General features: G+C 39.6%; 2 long non-coding RNA genes across 4 annotated transcripts; one reads left to right on the forward strand and one right to left on the reverse strand.

The window, feature by feature from the left end:
* Positions 1 to 5,747: 5,747 nt before the first annotated feature.
* On the reverse strand, positions 5,748 to 11,569 carry LOC143502075 (uncharacterized). Of its 3 annotated transcripts, XR_013127080.1 has the most exons (5): positions 10,813 to 11,569; positions 10,462 to 10,547; positions 9,428 to 9,602; positions 8,946 to 9,042; positions 5,748 to 8,468 (listed from the first exon to the last, which is right to left on the reverse strand). It is a non-coding gene; the product is annotated as an uncharacterized LOC143502075 (long non-coding RNA). The 3 variants fall into 3 exon arrangements; XR_013127079.1 differs by having other exon boundaries at positions 9,428 to 10,547; XR_013127078.1 differs by having other exon boundaries at positions 10,462 to 11,569.
* A 116-nt stretch (positions 11,570 to 11,685) lies between these two features.
* Positions 11,686 to 13,180, forward strand: LOC143502099 (uncharacterized). Its single transcript, XR_013127091.1, has 3 exons — positions 11,686 to 12,194; positions 12,536 to 12,802; positions 13,138 to 13,180. It is a non-coding gene; the product is annotated as an uncharacterized LOC143502099 (long non-coding RNA).
* The last annotated feature ends 6,415 nt before the right edge of the window (positions 13,181 to 19,595 follow it).

The following is a 19,595-nucleotide window of genomic DNA, read 5'->3' on the forward strand; positions in this document are numbered from 1 at the left end:
CTATGTGGTGTAATCACCTTTGTTTCAAAGCTCTTCACAGGGGCAGTGTCTGACAAAGAAATAACAAGACAGTCTGGAATTCTCAGCCTACTGGAACCAGGAGACAAGGGCAGACAAGGGCTTTATCATTGACCAGATGCTGTCTGATGTTGGTGCAACACTCATCATCCCCCCCTTCAAGAAATCCACCTGCTTCAGCAAGGAGGACACGGAGAAAACACAAGCCATAGCTCGTCTCTGAATCCTGGTGGAGAGAGCTATCAGAAGAGTCAAAGAATACCACATCTGGGACACAACCATTCCTCTTACCCTTTCAGGCTCAGTGAATCTGCTGTGGACTACCGGTTGTTGTAATGACCAACTACCAAGGTCCCTTAGATTTAAACAGTGATGTACCTGTCTAAATTATTCTTCTAACACTGGAAGAAACAAAGATACAAAATTATTTATAGTTCTATTCATGTTTAATGATGGAATGAAGGTTTTTTGTTTATATTATGTTTTTTTTTTTTTTGTTACAGACCTGTAACAACTTCTTTAAGAGGCTTCTCTGTCCTCCACTCATTACCTGTATTAAGGGCACCAGGATGATGTTTCCTCTTGTGAGTCTTGGTTCCTCCCAAGGTTTCTTCCTATAGTTTTTGAAGGAGATTTTCCTTGACCACTGTTGCCTTTGGCTTGCTCACCAGGGTTTTTTTTTTTGTTGTTGATGATTCTGGACTTCTATAAGGGTGCTTTGTGTAAAAACCACTATATAAATACATTTCATTTGATGATTAATGTTTATTAAATGTTCCTTTTCTACACAATGTTTGCATATTTCATTAATTAAGGTAACAGGCTGGTAATATAAATACAGATTTAATACATCAGGGTATATACAAAGATTCTTAAGTTGAATTTAATACCTTTTTAATACCTACAAAATATTTTTTAATACCAGCATGACTTAAAGCGGCGACTGAAGTGGCCTCTCGGTTGTTACTAACCACTGGCCTAAACCAGTCTTTAAACAGGCATGAAAATGGGTCAGTGTCAGTCCTGCCTCCCTCCTGTCGGTCATGTCTTCTGTTTGTCTTTTATTTTGAAATTTCCTAGTTGTGTCTGTCTTCACTCCCCTGCCCCCTCGTTATTGCTTTCTGCTGTGTCTTGTTGAGTCCCTTGGTTGGTTAGTGTATTTAAGTCTTGTGTTTAATCTCTTGTTTGTATGCGATTTGGTATCTTGGTCTTTTGTGTCTGTAATACTAGTCTGTATGTACTCCTTGTATTTTGTGTGACTTTGGTTTCTCTAGTGATTTTGCTTGTTGATGTCTTTGCTTTTATTTAGCCTTGTTCACCCAGCTATTTCTGTTAGTGTTGTTTGGTTCATAAGTTAGGTGTTTGATTATTCTTGGGGTATGTTTTGTGTGCTTTGTGTATATGTATCAGTTTTGTCATTAAATTCATTGTTCAGTCCGCACTTGCGTTCAGCCCTCTCTCCTAGTTGTTACAGAATAACCGACCTACAATGAACGCAGCGGACAGTGGAGTGAGGCATGTTGCTTGCTTGCCTCCTCCCAAAGATGATGAGGACTTTCAGGTACAGCTGGACTATTTGCAGTCATGTTTCATTTTGGACACTGCAGGTAAACCTGTTGCAATGCCCTCTTTAACTGACTCCCCAGACATGTACGATGGAGAGGAGCGTAATGCTGATGCCTTTGTTCTACAATGTAGCCTGTATTTTCAGTTCCTGACATGCCCTATGCCACCGGAAAAGGCTCTGGTGCTCTTTATGAGGGCAAGACTACAGGGAAAGGCGCTTCAGTGGGCAAACCTCATCCTTGCGCACCGGACGGGGGAAGCCTGGACTGTGGAGGGGTTTTTCAAACTCTTACAGGCTAGGTTCTCCGGTGTTGCCCCCCAGCCCTACAGCATGTCTGAGACTGTAGGTGCTACTACACCTCTTCCTGGAGTGGTCTTCTCCACCAGTATGGTGGATTTTCCTAAGACTTTTTTGGGGGGGGTGCTATGAGCCTATGCGTCGGGCCCTCATGTCTCATCAGACCGACCCCATTGGCAATGTGGGGAGGAAGAGGGGACTGAGGGGCGGCGCAAGGGCATGTCCATGTTCCTCCCCAGATGCTCCAGCGGCCTCGGCGCCTCCTAACCCGCAGACAGACATACATTTGCTATCAAATCAAAGCCCACCCTATCCTCTAAAATATTAATATAAACTGATTCCACTGTAGGTAAGGTAGTTAATCACTGTATGTATAGTGACATAGAACATTTGTGGAATTACGGTAAATTGCAAATAATAAACAAAATACAACATGACTGTTGTCCACAAACTTTAAATAAATTATGCATGCAATGTATGGATTATATTCAGATATAACCAAAAAACTTCTCTCTGCCTCAGAGGATGAAACATGGACTACTAAAAGCAACCAGAGCTTCCACTTGCCCAAATAATCCATGTACCTCTGAAGGCAAAGCATGAATGATCTCTGCAGCTTCTGCACTGTTACTGTATCTTTGTACCAGTACTCTCCTAATAAGGTGATACATAATATTTAAAATAATATAACAGGTTTGATTATTATTATTTACTTAAACTATTTCCGCTCTTAAAAAAAAAAAACTCAGGAGTGTTGTGTCCTGTGGTTTTATTTGTTTCTTTGGTGGCATGCTGAAATGAAATGACAAAAAATGTATGTTAAGGTTTCCTGACTAGACAAGACTAACGTTAATGTTGGACAGTCCGTGTCCCAAACAGCACACTCTGGAACATTACATACTGCACTACTGAAAACACTTCAAACCATGGTGTCCTTTTATTTATTCGTTTATTTGTTTTATTCATTATATTTTATTTTTTACACATTCAGTGTAGTAGCAGTTTTGGACGTGGCCAGAGAGTAATGTAACTTTATGTTTCAGGGAGCTTTCTGACAAGTTTTAATATAAACGTTAGCTAACCCAAACCCTCCTAGTCTGGTACCATAACAGCACATTGCAATAAAGCTATTTTATGGTCATATGGTTGGCTATTCATTGCTCTTATCACTGACCTCGCGTTTAACACGGGCGCAAACTACCCGCCGCTCCAGCGAGGCGAGAGCTCGGGTCAGTGACATTGACTGTATATATAATGGACGGTACGTCACCGTTGACTCCCATTGTGAGTTTTTGAAGCCACCAAGATGGCCACAAGGACGCTGCCATCTTGAAAATTGCAGCCAGAGCATGCGCATTAGAACCGGTAGGCAGGACAGTATCTCCGCCAGAGACCTATCTCCGCTCCGACATTTGTTAGGATACGCCCACCAGTATAGACACTTTTGACGTTTTACAAAATAAACAAAGGTAAAAGGTTTTAATATTGCTGTCGAGAGTTTTGCTGTCGAGAGTTTCGCGTTCACGTTTGAGCGTCTGGTATTAGATGTCAACCAACGCAGCTATTAACTGTCAATCACCTTATCGCCACACCCCTTTAAGTAACACTTAATAACTTCTATAAAATCTGTTTATCATAGAGAAAAACACTGGAAGAGATACTAACGCAATGGGGTCTTACAGAATTGACAAAATATAATTGCTCAAAAAACTTATTTTACGTGTAATAAAAATTCAAAGTTTGTCGTCCGGCCCGTTCACCAACATGGGAATGGGCGGGGTTAAAAGTTGTACTGCAGCCAGCCACTAGAGGGCAGCTGACTCACGTTTTAAACGTTTCATCACGACAAGAGCTACACAATACTGCTCTAAAACACAGTGCTCTGATAAAGAAGATAAATGGAATGTATGGAAGCCCATTTCCGCCACCTAAAATAAAAAATAAAAATTGCTATCTCATTATTTTGAGATACTAAGTCATTATATACTATAGTATCTCAAAATAATGACTTAGTATCTCGAAATAATGAGATAGCAATTTACTTAATAATGAGAAAAAAATATATGTGCTGTTTTTTTTTACTTTAGGTGGTGGGAATGGGCTTCCATATAAATGTCTGTATTGTAAAGACGACATTTTACCCTGATGCTTTTGTCGGCATTTTTCAGGTGCCCTGGATGCTGCTGCTGAAAAAATCAGAGAATTGGAGGCCAAGGTCAGAGAATTAGAATCTCAGCTCAGGGGCCTGCAAATCAACAGATTTTGTGCAACTGATGAGAAGTTCAGATTCTACACCCGTTTTCCATCAGAGAAGGTATTTTTGATCTTTTGGGAGTCGGTTGCTCCCTCAGCATCCAGGTTGGTGTACTGGAGTAAAGCACAGAGGAACGAGGGTGTGATGGAAATTGAGAAACCAAGTCCAAACCAAAGACTGGCACTTGTGGATGAATTGTTCATGTACTGCTGCCGTGTTGCAGTTGGCCTGAAAGAGAAGGTTCTTGCAGACATCTTTGGGGTCAGCACAACAACTGTAAGCAGAGTTCTCATCACATGGGCCAACTATTTATACCTGGTCTTGGTTTCAGTGCCAACCTGGATGTAAAGGGAACAGGTCCAAGCAACCATGCCAGAGAAGTTTAAACAGTACTGTTCAAACGTTAGAGTGATCCTGGACTGTACAGAAATCAGATGCAAAACTCCATCATCGCTTACACTCCAGTCTGAAACATTTTCAGTGTACAAGAATCACACAACTTTTAGAGCACTGATAGGTGTTGCCCTATGTGGTGTAATCACCTTTGTTTCAAAGCTCTTCACAGGGGCAGTGTCTGACAAAGAAATAACAAGACAGTCTGGAATTCTCAGCCTACTGGAACCAGGAGACAAGGGCAGACAAGGGCTTTATCATTGACCAGATGCTGTCTGATGTTGGTGCAACACTCATCATCCCCCCCTTCAAGAAATCCACCTGCTTCAGCAAGGAGGACACGGAGAAAACACAAGCCATAGCTCGTCTCTGAATCCTGGTGGAGAGAGCTATCAGAAGAGTCAAAGAATACCACATCTGGGACACAACCATTCCTCTTACCCTTTCAGGCTCAGTGAATCTGCTGTGGACTACCGGTTGTTGTAATGACCAACTACCAAGGTCCCTTAGATTTAAACAGTGATGTACCTGTCTAAATTATTCTTCTAACACTGGAAGAAACAAAGATACAAAATTATTTATAGTTCTATTCATGTTTAATGATGGAATGAAGGTTTTTTGTTTATATTATGTTTTTTTTTTTGTTACAGACCTGTAACAACTTCTTTAAGAGGCTTCTCTGTCCTCCACTCATTACCTGTATTAATGGCACCAGGATGATGTTTCCTCTTGTGAGTCTTGGTTCCTCCCAAGGTTTCTTCCTATAGTTTTTGAAGGAGATTTTCCTTGACCACTGTTGCCTTTGGCTTGCTCACCAGAATTTTTTTTGTTGTTGATGATTCTGGACTTCTATAAGGGTGCTTTGTGTAAAAACCACTATATAAATACATTTCATTTGATGATTAATGTTTATTAAATGTTCCTTTTCTACACAATGTTTGCATATTTCATTAATTAAGGTAACAGGCTGGTAATATAAATACAGATTTAATACATATTAGCATGGGGGCATAAAGCACAACTTCTAGGTTACTCCAGGACTAGGGTAGGGAACCACTGCACAAAAACATTGAGTATACAGTGGTACCTCGAGATACGAGTTTAATCCGTTCCAGACCCGTGCTCGTATCTCGAACTGCTCGGTTCTGGAAGCAATTTAACAATGTAAAGTATTGTAATTGGTTCCGGTCCTTAAAAAAGTCACAAAACTAGCGTAAATGTGGGGAAAAAAGACATGTTCTTTATTAATAAAGGCACACGCAACATGTATAATTAAACAATAAAATAAATGTAGGAGAAATAGTTATTACAGTACAGTAGTATCAATAAACATGGTACAGTACAGTAAGTACGTACTGTAATCCTTAAATGGCGCTGCGGGGGGTGGGGGGAGTGGGGGGTGTTGTACGAGTCTACTTCACCATACCACACATATGCTTAACAATAGAAACACTTTCACAGTCTAAACGAGACAGGCGAATTAAAGCTGAGAAGACAAAAGGGAGGGGGGAGGGAGTACGGGGGGTGAGGAACCTGATCGATGCACCGGACACACGTACGTACATGCTGAACAATAGAAATTAACAGAGAACATGTTTCAACTGTAAAAAATCTTTTTTTCCATATAGTACTGTACTGCCACCTAGTGGTTCATGCTCGTATCTCGAGCGTGCACTCGGGTGTCGAACAGAAATTTTGCTCGTCTCGGTGCTCGCATCTTGGATCGCTCGTATATAGAGCAGCTCGTATCTCGAGGTACCACTGTACTGGCAGGCAAAATAAAGTCACAATAACAAAAACAATGAATTATGTACAAGAATGTTACATAAAAATGTAGGATATGAGCCCCTTTAATACTAAAATGCTGGCCCATCACTGCACATTCAGATAGGTTTCCATATAGGTGTTGAAAAAGAAAAGGTCAAGTTTCATCTTCATTTCCCTGAGCACAGAGTCATCTCGCCAAACTCTCAACTGTGAGGTCGCTTTTGGTAGATGTGATAAAATCACACCAGAGCAAACCAGTTACTACCAACTGGCCTTGAACCTGCCAAAAGTACTTGTGGTTCCTTTTCAGTTTGGCCTGACCATTGATGAACCTGATGTGTGTGGCGTCCGATATACAGTCAATGTTTGGGCATTTGACTTCAGCAAGCCCAAAGGGAAGATGTGCAGAAGGATCATATACCTTAGCATCAGGGCTGGTACCAAGGTAAGGTGCATCAGGATGTATTAAAAATCCAGACAGTAACACATCTACATTACACAGGTCACTATACTGCTGCAAGACCTCTGGCTCTAGGTCAATACCCCTCTTCATGGCTGACGTCTGCCGCACCCCCTTTAGGATCCTGACTGCTAAAGCCTGACTAGATGACTCCCCCTGAACATTGCAAACTTCCCCAAATCTGCTGGAGGTCAATCGTGGCTGACGCACTTGCTTCCACAGTGGATTTTCTGACAGGCCCCTTGTGTTCTTCTCAATGATGCTGGATAACTCACTAGTGATCTCTAAACTCTCTAAATGGTAAAAGTGATGGTAATTTGGAACAAAATGAAGATGTTGTTCCAAATTTTAGCCATGTACTGGAAGCTGTGGGAATAAGGGGGCATTACCATGCTTACTGATTTCTTGTGTTACCACTGGTGGACACTGATATGACTTTAGTGGACTCAAAATTTGGACCTGTCCCACATGGTTCAGTTCTCTCATATCAGATAAGCCGCACAAGACCTTGCAAATTCCTGGTTGTGGTCTAAGGTCTCTTTTTTTTTTGAGTAAATCTTTTTATTGTCAGTTTTAATTTTAACACTGAACATAGGGGAGCAGAGTACATATATTACAGAGATTTCCATTGCACAGGTTCATAAGACAACACATACACATTCATCTCACAGAGTGAGTGAACTAATAAGAGAGAGGAGAATAAAATAAAAAATAAAATAAAATAAAAGAACACCCCAACCCCTCCTTACATAGACATAGTCCCTAGGCGCTAAGCAAGGAGCTCGTCACTCCATATCTTACTCTGTATCAGGCTTTTACACGATTCTGAACAACAACAGCATATCAGGCCTTGAAGACAGGGAGAGAGGTCATATCGTTATTCTGGAATTGCTGTAAGTAAAAGCTTTTCCATAAAAGCAAAAAAAGGCTTCCATGATCTTTCAAATTTGGAGAGAGAACCGTTCAGAGTGCATCGAATTCGTTCCAGAGTACAATACAGAAGGACATCTCTGATCCACTCGGGATATGTGGGTGGAGCAGGGAGCTTCCATTTTAATAAAATTAGACGTCTTGCTAATAAGGTCACAAAGGCCACAAAATCAGAGCGATATTTTGGCAAGAACAGTTCAGGTGGTGTAACACCGAATACGGCTGTGACAGGGTTAGGATCAAACTGTAGCTCCAAAACCTCTGATAGTGTTGAAAAGATTTCAGTCCAGAATGTGAACAGTGATGGGCACTGCCAGAGCATGTGTATTAGGGAGGCGGGACTTTGGTGGCAGCGATCACATTTTGGGTCCACATCTGGGTAAATTTTGTTAAGTCTAACTTTAGTCCAATATACCCGATGAAAGACTTTACATTGGATCATTCCATGTCTGGCACAATAGGATGATGAATGGATCCTATACAATATTTGCTGCCAGTCATCATCGGGCAGGGGCACACCTAGATCCTTCTCCCATTGTTCTTTAAGATTCAGTAAGGGTGTAGTTTGGACCGAGCTAATTAAGTTGTATAGATGAGAAATAATTTTCTTAAATGTAGTTTGCGGTCTTAAAAACTCATCGAATGGTGTAGACTGTGGAGTTAGTGGAAACTGGGGGTTCATTGAGTTAGCAAAACTGCGCACTTGAAGGTAACGGAAGAAATCGGTCTAAGGTCTCTTAACAGGGCTCCAGCTGATAAAACTGCTGGGTCAGGAAGGGGTCCTAAAAAACAAAAACTATCAGTCCTACCAACCGCTAAAAAGGCGTGGGCGATGTTAAAACAACAGAACATGAGAGGGAGTGTGTTATTTCGAATATCATCATCACAGACGTGATGTTATTCGCGATAACACATGCCCTCAAGTGTTCTATTGCTTTCATACAACAATTTTTACAAAATAAAGAGGATAAATCAAAGAAGCCCTGAATTTCATATTGAATATGCTTTAATATTGACAATATCTTCCACCAAAAACTAGTTCCACATGTATAACGAGTGCTGTCTCTCGTTATAAAGTATTGTCAATATTAAGACATATTCAGTATGACATTTAGGGCTTCTATGACTTATTTTCTTTCTTTATTTTGTAAAAACTGTTGTATAAAAGCAACTCTCGAGGTTGTGTGTTATGTTATCATGAATAACACAGTCCCTCTCTATTGCTTAATTATACCAAATTATATTATTAAAATACTCACCTGGGTATGCTCGATAGAATGTAGACTTAACACAGCTTCGTCCTGGTGCCTTTGGCTTCCGTACCACAAGTTCATCTATGGGTTCTGGACGAATCCCCTTTAACAAATGCAGAAACAGTCACCAGAAGAGTTACCAGTTAATTAAAACACCTGCCCTGTAGCTACCTTCACTGGCCATTTTATCAGGTCAATACATCACAGTGACCTTAAGTGTACAATTACTGTCTGCAGAGCCGCAGCTGATCTGCAAAATACCCCCTCTGTACCACATTCACAGCAGTGACACTGACATTGTTTGGTATATCAGACATAACAGTCCCATGCAAGTATGGGAATGTCATATATAGTATAAGTATATAGCATGGGGCGTACACGGGCACTAATATACTGTGAAGACCAACTGCTTGACTGCAGGATGCAACTGTTTACCAACAATTTGAACCTGCAAACTTTAAACTATCAAACTGGTTCAGACATCTTACCTGGTTCCTTGGTCTGTGCCATGTTTGAAGGACACTAGTGCATGATAGTGGTGGTGGCACTGTTTTTGCCCCCATTGTGCTGTAGTGTGCAGCTTGAAAAAGCAGTGCAACCAAATGGTTACACAAAGCCGAAGCTGTTTAACACCACAGGCTTCATAACTGCTTGCAGTACAACCTTGAAAGAAAGAACAACAACATTAGAATAAAAGATGCAGATGTTACACTATAAGAATACACTCACTCATAAGGAATGGTTAAGTTAAAAAAATCTAATTCTCACAATTTTCCACTTAAGTGTAGCAGATTGGCAAAAACATTTTCCCCTATTTCAGTGAAAAAAATGGAGCCGCAAAGCTTAAAAGACTTTGAATCACTGGATGCCAATTATCACCCAAACCGTTTCCATAACTACAAGCCCAAAACTTACCACTAAAACAGCATACAAGATCTGTAGGGAGTTCAGACTAGTCGATATGATTCAAGACATAGAACTTAAGGATTCAGGTGACTCTTGACTTTCAGTAATTAATAGCCACATTAGTATTGCAGCTTCAGTTTAAAACTAAAGCAAAATTTGGAAACCCAACATGTATTGGCTGATCAATGTAACTGAAAGGAACAAATTATAAACTTTAAACTGTCCAAAACTGCACCCTATTCACTACATAGTTTTGAGATTTGTTTTTTTTGTGTGCCTGAAATTAAACTGAGGAACAGTTTAAATCCTACCATGCACTGCATTAGACTTAGGTGTCCAATGATGTGGCAATCCTTACAGCAGTCCTGAGGACCCCACAGCATTAACATTTCTGCATTTGCCCTCATTTAGTGAACCTGATTCTACTCATTTGTGATATACAAAGAGTTGCCAGTTTATTAGAACACTTGCCCTGTAGCTACCTTCACTGGTCACGTTATCAGGTGTGTAAGAAGAAATAAAATATAATGCACTAGAGGGCACCGGCTAATGCATGTGGATGTTTCTAAGGAATACGGAGTAGGGCATCGTTTCGGACTCCTGAACATTGAGAAACCTGTAGTGTATGGGGCTCCTCGTTTTTTCTCATCGACCGGTAACACCTTGCCTGCACCACTACTTCCTCATTCACTATATCTGACACTGCATTTGAAAGGGGGAGAGTTAGCTTGATTAGCTTACTGACAACTTCACCTGTGGAGAGCTAAAGGCTTGTTACAGACACATCTTGACATTCTCATTTAAAACTGAAAATATGCTGTACTACTTTGTTACATTAACGTTAGATAAATAGCCCTCCGTTAACAGCTACTTGCTATAATTACCACTAGTTAACAGGTTTGTTAGCTACTAGCTAGTACAGAGTAGGCTAACTTAGTTAGCTAACTAAGGTTTGCAAGTCACTTACCTTGGGCGCCCAATGGAGAATGGGTTCTTCCTGGAGTTTTTCCTTGCCATGGTCATTTTTTACGGGGTATATACAGAATATTAAGACAACATGAGGGTTAAGAGAAAACCCTCAACAAACATAAGCTACCATAAACGCATACAATTTTGTACACATGAAAAGCTTGTATTAATATACAGAATCCACTGCCATTTTGTTATGAACCATTCATTTTAAAGATGGCTGCAGACTTGGCAAAGACTAGAGTAAACTAATTGAAGACAGGAACATGACACAGATGAAACATGACAAACGAGGGGCTGAACAGGCATGGAACAGGTAAACAATACAAGGAAGGGGAACACTGAGGGTGAGAAGTGTCTCACCCCGCGGAGTGCTCTGACCCAAATGGGCAGCCAGGACAGGAAACTGGTTGGGGCAAGGGAACAGGATTGAGGAGTAGAGCAAACGTGGGGGGTCTGGTTGAGACATAGGAATGAGCCTGGGGGAGACAGAGCGGATAACGGAGGAAGACAGATGGAAGTCAAGAAGAGAGCGGTCTGGGAGTAGGGGAAGAGGTTAACACAATGGTAAGACAAACATGCACAGGGACCAGATGGACAGCTGCATGGCTGGACGAGTGCAGGCCCCAGGCGGGCCTCTGGAACGGGTGCAGGCCCCAGGCGGGCCTCTGGAACGGGTGCAGGCCCCAGGCGGGCCTCTGGAACAGGTCTCGCTGTGGCAGATGATACGGTGTAATAGGGCAGCGCTGTAGCTGACAAGATGGTGTCCGGGGGGGGGGGGGGGGGGGGTTGTTTTCAAACAGCATCTGTATACTTCTCTGTATATTTGATAAGTGTTTACTGTTTTCGTTTTTGTACACACACACACACACACACACACATACATATATATATATATATATTGAATTGCAGTACCTTTTTAAATTTTGTTTTTATTTCTTACATTACCAGCATTAACTCCTTGTCAATGTGAAAACTGTTATTATTTGGCTTCCCTCTTAGGTATGTTACAGTACTCTATAAAATGTGCACATAATGACAATTACACTGTTTTAAGCTTTTAATTTTTTTTTCCAATAAATGTTGAGCATATTGTAATATTTTACATATTTTTTAAATGCTCTTTTAATTACAAAATTTTCACAATTGTTTCAGCCAAACCCATGACCTTGCCATTGCTAGTGCTTTGCTTAGTAGCAAATATGTACCATTAAGTTAATAATTGTGCCATTCACATATTTTTTATTTTTATATATTCTGCAACATTCTAGAGTAAGGGGGGATCAGGGAGTTGAGAATGTCCAGATAGCACGCTTCATGTTCAGTCCGTGGTACTGGGAGGAGCAGTTTCATTTCTGGAAAAAGTGTCCACAACCAGCGGTGCGTTTAAACCAAAATATGTATCAGACATTCTCATATTCTCTTTAATCCTGTGAAGATCTCTGAGATTAAGGATACACAAACTGTAGTCTTGTTTTCAAGTAACATTGTAGGCTTTGATGATTTTTCTGCTCTTAATGTAACAATTAACGCTTTTAGTTGATTAAAAATTACATGCTTTTACCTGTGTTTTGGCCTTAACCCAAATTTTAATGTTATTCAGGAATTCTAACATGCTTTCTATAAGTAATTATTTCGAAACAGGACCATTCCATATTGTAAATGGAGGCTACTACAGCAGTACTTACTGTCTTCTGAGGTGCAGTACTTTTACTTTTTAGTATCGAGAGATTATGGAGAGATGTGTGGACTGCAGTGACCAGCGTGTACTATGATGTCCTCCACTATCTTGAGGAAGGCAACTATCTTGACATGGCAGACCAAACATACATTTTCTGTTGCCATTATACCTTTGTACCAAGACTTCAAGATGACCTAGACATTTTTCAAGATGGCTGGGACAATCACCAGAAGGCAACAGGACTCCAAACCAACTGTGGGCAATAGGACACGTTTATCAGCCAGTTCAGGAGCCCCAAAATGAGGAGGTGGGTATGTTGTTACCCATCACATGTCTGTATTTACTCTAATACACTTGGAAGTTTTTTTGATTCAACACTGACCCTGGATTACCCAGTCCTGCATATTTTTGTGTATTTCTTCCTCTAACACACCTCCTTAACCTAATAGAGGGTTTGTTAATGAACGTATTTGGTGGTATGGATGCAGGGTAAATAGTAACATGTAGGGCATGAGGTACTCCAGGACCAGGGTTTAGAACCCCTGGTTTAAGCCAGGTCAGGTTTAAGTACTATAAGAAATCTCAAACTATTGGTTGGTACAACGCACTTCCTTGATTTTTGCTTTTTTATTTTTTATCTAGGCATTGGACATCCCAGAGATTGACTGGGAGAGCAGTGGGTTACCACACATTAGAAATGCTGGAATTCATGTTGCTGCAACAGGCTGTCCACTTACAGCAGAGCAGTTTACAGCACTCAGAGACCTCATTGACCCCAGAGCAACATCACAGTCACGTGGTGCTGACATCTACATGGCTGCTGTGCAGTTCTACCAGACTCTTTGAGTGAGAGGTTTATGAATGTGTTTTGGAGGATGATGGGGGTGAAGGCAAGAAAACTGCTGCAGTGGATCGTTTTCAAATAGAAAAGACTGGAAATGTTAAGACACTATTGCCTTAAACATTTAAGTTTTCATCAATGTCTTAAAACTAGTAGTTTCCTAATAGGAAGTATAAAGATATCCCATAAAAGCTTAAATGTATTCATTACAATTTTATTTGTAATTCACAATGTCAAGTAGAACACAAATAAAAGTTTATGTACTTCCAAGATTGTCACTTGTGACCAATATTTTGTTAATGAAAGGTGGTGTATGGTAACAAAAAAGGGTTTATGCATTACAGTAGAGAAACACTTCTCTGCAGAATGTAAACAGACATTCAAAGACATGCACAATTGTAACAATGCTTGCACAGTCAGCATGTTAATAAAAGTAATAATAAAAATTAGTGGTGGGCCGTTAACGGCATTAACGCCGATAACGGCCCACCACTAATATATATATATATTTATGTCTATATAGGATATATATATGGTAAAATGTAACCATGGTCAAAGAAAATTTTTTCCACTTAGAAAATCAACAGATCCTCTAGAGCAGGGGTCACCAACATGGCGCCCGCAAGGACGTCATGAGTCGCCCGCGGGCCTGTTCTAAAAATAGCTCACAATGAGCTGCATCTTTTTTTTTTTGCTACTATTAGAGATTGTCCGCGATTGCCGTGTGGCTACTAGCTAGCGGGCTATGTAAATAATGTACTCGCCAACCAACAAACAATAGCAAAATGTAACGCAATCACCATAATTGTACTGTCCTTCCAACTTTGCACTGTGCAGAGGAGGAACTGGCAGCAAGGTTGAACACTTCTCTTCCATTAGTACTCTGAAGACCACAGGTTGTCCACAGGTTTAATAACGTAGAAAGTGTGAAACTGAATAAAAACTACAACAAAATACAATTACAACATATACTATTGTAATAATACACGGTCCCTACAGTGTAACATAGCATACATTGACACTGTATTAGTGCACTATAAACATTTGGCTTCAATAATATATGACAGCTACAGAATAAATTTATCTGATATTGCAATATATCATGATAGAACTAAATATAAGTAAATAAACAATATACATACAGACGATACCACGAAAGACGAAGGATGAAGGCAGATGCATGTGGATTATCTGTCAGTCATCAAACACATGTAAAACATCCATGAACTTTCTACTTCCTGTGATGTTACTGACTATTTACAAAATCACTAATAGGAGGTGCTAAAGCTACACTTACAACACTAACAGCACAAGCTAACAGCACAATAATAATTGAAAGAAACTCATACCAGTCTCAATGAACTGCTGAAAATATCCCGAGATGCGACACTTGTTTTCCAGTGGTCAGTCGTCATCATCATCATCTGCACTGCTTTCAGTGGGCCAGCGTATGTATGGGAGCAATATCTTAAAAACAAAAGCACTCAAGACTCCTGCCGTTTGTATATGTCTAGGTCATGTACACCACATAAATGTGTTATCGAAAATTGTTTTCTTTAAAAAATATGTACATAAACATACCTGTGGCATAAGTGAATATTCACTTTCCTTTGGAAAAACCTGCACATCTTTCCTTTCAATCAACAGTGACCACACCTTGGTTTCCTTTAGTCCTTTCCAAATTTGTTTCAACTGACGCAATCGTCTACCAATTACCTGCAGATTTGGCAAAAGTCACAATACAATACTGCTTAATTTCATGTAATGTATTAAAATTTGCAGTGAAATGGAATGTGTAGATAGGGCATGTTACCGCATGTGACAAAAGGCGTTCAAAGAGCCACCTTCTGTTTGTATTGGTTGGGCCAGGTAGATCCCAAGAAAGATTCAAGGACAGTCTGGCATTCATCTTCACTGAGTTCATCATCTCCATCAACCTGGACATAAATGGCTGCAACAACTTTTTCAATAAAAATAGAAAGAAAAAAAAATTAAACACATGATGTACATACCAATTTGATGATTTCTCGTATATCATGGTCAGGACAATCTTCTATTTGCACTGTGGCTGTCTCAGGTGAATCATGGACAATTGCTCTGCTGAGTCCAGGCAGCCGAGGCCCCCCATGTAAGAATGTCCCAGCATCCGTCCAGCTACTAGAAACATGTCACCCTCAATGAGGAACTGGGATGATGAAGGGACCAGATGATCAGGTTCACCTTCAAATAGGCATGTCCTTTCGGTATTTCCTGTAATTGAAAGATGGACACGAATGTCAACATTTCTAATTCCAAGAAAAAGTAATAAACATGTGTAACAATGATCATCATCAGTGTGAAACTGAATAAAAACTACAACAAAATACAATTACAACATATACTATTGTAATAATACACGGTCCCTACAGTGTAACATAGCATACATTGACACTGTATTAGTGCACTATAAACATTTGGCTTCAATAATATATGACAGCTACAGAATAAATTTATCTGATATTGCAATATATCATGATAGAACTAAATATAAGTAAATAAACAATATACATACAGACGATACCACGAAAGACGAAGGATGAAGGCAGATGCATGTGGATTATCTGTCAGTCATCAAACACATGTAAAACATCCATGAACTTTCTACTTCCTGTGATGTTACTGACTATTTACAAAATCACTAATAGGAGGTGCTAAAGCTACACTTACAACACTAACAGCACAAGCTAACAGCACAATAATAATTGAAAGAAACTCATACCAGTCTCAATGAACTGCTGAAAATATCCCGAGATGCGACACTTGTTTTCCAGTGGTCAGTCGTCATCATCATCATCTGCACTGCTTTCAGTGGGCCAGCGTATGTATGGGAGCAATATCTTAAAAACAAAAGCACTCAAGACTCCTGCTGTTTGTATATGTCTAGGTCATGTACACCACATAAATGTGTTATCGAAAATTGTTTTCTTTAAAAAATATGTACATAAACATACCTGTGGCATAAGTGAATATTCACTTTCCTTTGGAAAAACCTGCACATCTTTCCTTTCAATCAACAGTGACCACACCTTGGTTTCCTTTAGTCCTTTCCAAATTTGTTTCAACTGACGCAATCGTCTACCAATTACCTGCAGATTTGGCAAAAGTCACAATACAATACTGCTTAATTTCATGTAATGTATTAAAATTTGCAGTGAAATGGAATGTGTAGATAGGGCATGTTACCGCATGTGACAAAAGGCGTTCAAAGAGCCACCTTCTGTTTGTATTGGTTGGGCCAGGTAGATCCCAAGAAAGATTCAAGGACAGCCTGGCATTCATCTTCACTGAGTTCATCATCTCCATCAACCTGGACATAAATGGCTGCAACAACTTTTTCAATAAAAATAGAAAGAAAAAAAAATTAAACACATGATGTACATACCAATTTGATGATTTCTCGTATATCATGGTCAGGACAATCTTCTATTTGCACTGTGGCTGTCTCAGGTGAATCATGGACAATTGCTCTGCTGAGTCCAGGCAGCCGAGGCCCCCCATGTAAGAATGTCCCAGCATCCGTCCAGCTACTAGAAACATGTCACCCTCAATGAGGAACTGGGATGATGAAGGGACCAGATGATCAGGTTCACCTTCAAATAGGCATGTCCTTTCGGTATTTCCTGTAATTGAAAGATGGACACGAATGTCAACATTTCTAATTCCAAGAAAAAGTAATAAACATGTGTAACAATGATCATCATCAGTGTGAAACTGAATAAAAACTACAACAAAATACAATTACAACATATACTATTGTAATAATACACGGTCCCTACAGTGTAACATAGCATACATTGACACTGTATTAGTGCACTATAAACATTTGGCTTCAATAATATATGACAGCTACAGAATAAATTTATCTGATATTGCAATATATCATGATAGAACTAAATATAAGTAAATAAACAATATACATACAGACGATACCACGAAAGACGAAGGATGAAGGCAGATGCATGTGGATTATCTGTCAGTCATCAAACACATGTAAAACATCCATGAACTTTCTACTTCCTGTGATGTTACTGACTATTTACAAAATCACTAATAGGAGGTGCTAAAGCTACACTTACAACACTAACAGCACAAGCTAACAGCACAATAATAATTGAAAGAAACTCATACCAGTCTCAATGAACTGCTGAAAATATCCCGAGATGCGACACTTGTTTTCCAGTGGTCAGTCGTCATCATCATCATCTGCACTGCTTTCAGTGGGCCAGCGTATGTATGGGAGCAATATCTTAAAAACAAAAGCACTCAAGACTCCTGCTGTTTGTATATGTCTAGGTCATGTACACCACATAAATGTGTTATCGAAAATTGTTTTCTTTAAAAAATATGTACATAAACATACCTGTGGCATAAGTGAATATTCACTTTCCTTTGGAAAAACCTGCACATCTTTCCTTTCAATCAACAGTGACCACACCTTGGTTTCCTTTAGTCCTTTCCAAATTTGTTTCAACTGACGCAATCGTCTACCAATTACCTGCAGATTTGGCAAAAGTCACAATACAATACTGCTTAATTTCATGTAATGTATTAAAATTTGCAGTGAAATGGAATGTGTAGATAGGGCATGTTACCGCATGTGACAAAAGGCGTTCAAAGAGCCACCTTCTGTTTGTATTGGTTGGGCCAGGTAGATCCCAAGAAAGATTCAAGGACAGCCTGGCATTCATCTTCACTGAGTTCATCATCTCCATCAACCTGGACATAAATGGCTGCAACAACTTTTTCAATAAAAATAGAAAGAAAAAAAAATTAAACACATGATGTACATACCAATTTGATGATTTCTCGTATATCATGGTCAGGACAATCTTCTATTTGCACTGTGGCTGTCTCAGGTGAATCATGGACAATTGCTCTGCTGAGTCCAGGCAGCCGAGGCCCCCCATGTAAGAATGTCCCAGCATCCGTCCAGCTACTAGAAACATGTCACCCTCAATGAGGAACTGGGATGATGAAGGGACCAGATGATCAGGTTCACCTTCAAATAGGCATGTCCTTTCGGTATTTCCTGTAATTGAAAGATGGACACGAATGTCAACATTTCTAATTCCAAGAAAAAGTAATAAACATGTGTAACAATGATCATCATCAGTGTGAAACTGAATAAAAACTACAACAAAATACAATTACAACATATACTATTGTAATAATACACGGTCCCTACAGTGTAACATAGCATACATTGACACTGTATTAGTGCACTATAAACATTTGGCTTCAATAATATATGACAGCTACAGAATAAATTTATCTGATATTGCAATATATCATGATAGAACTAAATATAAGTAAATAAACAATATACATACAGACGATACCACGAAAGACGAAGGATGAAGGCAGATGCATGTGGATTATCTGTCAGTCATCAAACACATGTAAAACATCCATGAACTTTCTACTTCCTGTGATGTTACTGACTATTTACAAAATCACTAATAGGAGGTGCTAAAGCTACACTTACAACACTAACAGCACAAGCTAACAGCACAATAATAATTGAAAGAAACTCATACCAGTCTCAATGAACTGCTGAAAATATCCCGAGATGCGACACTTGTTTTCCAGTGGTCAGTCGTCATCATCATCATCTGCACTGCTTTCAGTGGGCCAGCGTATGTATGGGAGCAATATCTTAAAAACAAAAGCACTCAAGACTCCTGCCGTTTGTATATGTCTAGGTCATGTACACCACATAAATGTGTTATCGAAAATTGTTTTCTTTAAAAAATATGTACATAAACATACCTGTGGCATAAGTGAATATTCACTTTCCTTTGGAAAAACCTGCACATCTTTCCTTTCAATCAACAGTGACCACACCTTGGTTTCCTTTAGTCCTTTCCAAATTTGTTTCAACTGACGCAATCGTCTACCAATTACCTGCAGATTTGGCAAAAGTCACAATACAATACTGCTTAATTTCATGTAATGTATTAAAATTTGCAGTGAAATGGAATGTGTAGATAGGGCATGTTACCGCATGTGACAAAAGGCGTTCAAAGAGCCACCTTCTGTTTGTATTGGTTGGGCCAGGTAGATCCCAAGAAAGATTCAAGGACAGCCTGGCATTCATCTTCACTGAGTTCATCATCTCCATCAACCTGGACATAAATGGCTGCAACAACTTTTTCAATAAAAATAGAAAGAAAAAAAAATTAAACACATGATGTACATACCAATTTGATGATTTCTCGTA

Source organism: Brachyhypopomus gauderio, unplaced genomic scaffold, assembly GCF_052324685.1.
Source record: "Brachyhypopomus gauderio isolate BG-103 unplaced genomic scaffold, BGAUD_0.2 sc189, whole genome shotgun sequence".
NCBI classification, from domain to species: domain Eukaryota; kingdom Metazoa; phylum Chordata; class Actinopteri; order Gymnotiformes; family Hypopomidae; genus Brachyhypopomus; species Brachyhypopomus gauderio.